Here is a 1227-nt window from a genome sequence, read left to right as displayed (position 1 = left end):
ATGGAAACGCCATCTTCGACCGTTTAAGGACCCGAAATACGAGTGGGTTTCTCCTTAGCTTCGTTTGGGTCTATTCACGGTCCGGTATGAAGTGTACTTTTCAGGCTGGACGCAGTTTCTCCAGGTCGTCGAATTACCATCTGATCGTCGAGACAGATCCAAGGATCTACCTAGTCGGAATTCTAGAGAGGGGAAGATACGTTGTAATTCCTTTCCTTTCTCCAAGCTCACCTGGGGTCTTACGCTTGTTCGGAAAGTTCTAGAATTCTTTAAAGACCCCGTTGGTGGACAGGAATGAGCTGGAGCCCTTCCACTTCTCGAGTATGATATGTAGCGGTATCCCTCAGCCTGTTATCGGAGTCGTGACCAGTCTCTCCTGCTTTCACCCGTTGTTGGGTAGATAAAGTAGTCATTCCGAAATGTTCCCCGACTTAATTTGATAGTTTTCTATCTTTTCAAGCGGATGCGGGAGTATGAGTGAAGGGCTGCTGAGGTGGTATGAAAGTTCGAGTGTGGTAGTCTCATGCCTGGTTGGTTGGGTATTTCCCCTAGAATGTCTTTTGTCTGAATCGACTTTCTTAGGATGTTACCCGTCAGTTCAACAGGCTTAAACTGTAGTTCATACTTCGAGAATAATAGTCTTAAATATTGAGAATTTGGTAACAGATATGAGGAGGGTTCTTGTACGGTGTTTGTAAGAAGATAAAACAGTATGGGCTCAAGAAATATCATTGAAGATTGGGTCTTATGTAGGTTACATAGAAGTAGTTCCAGTGGTTGTGTTCGAAAGAATAGTCCACTTATTTGTCAATAAGGAAAGAGTAAAAAAATTTTTAAAAGGGTACCACCTTGTATTACAGGTTGTTGTGTAAGTAGAGGTACAAACTTTTTAAGTAAAACTATTCGTCTGGTCTGTGTGTGATCAGTGTAACTGTATTAAGTGGTTATAGTAAGTATTTATTGTGTTATAAAAATGTTTAGTCATACGGGTGGGTTTAAAAATTATTTTCCTGTGAGTAATAAGGTGGTAACTTTGTCTCGTATTTTTTTTTTCGGAAAGTATCTTGGGATTGTCTCTTAAGTGAAGCTTTTTTCAACTTATTGTTTTGTATTTTGTTGGTTGCTTCTAGTTGTTGTAGTTTCGTAACGTATTTTAAACTTTTTTTTTGAAGAAGTAATTGGAGATACTGCTTTATCTTCTAACCTCTCTGTTTTCTTGAGAAGCGT

The sequence above is a fragment of the Arachis ipaensis genome, chromosome B06, assembly GCF_000816755.2.
Source record: "Arachis ipaensis cultivar K30076 chromosome B06, Araip1.1, whole genome shotgun sequence".
Taxonomy (NCBI): domain Eukaryota; kingdom Viridiplantae; phylum Streptophyta; class Magnoliopsida; order Fabales; family Fabaceae; genus Arachis; species Arachis ipaensis.
The sequence above is the reverse complement of the archived record's forward strand: the minus strand, read 5'-3'. Positions refer to the sequence as shown.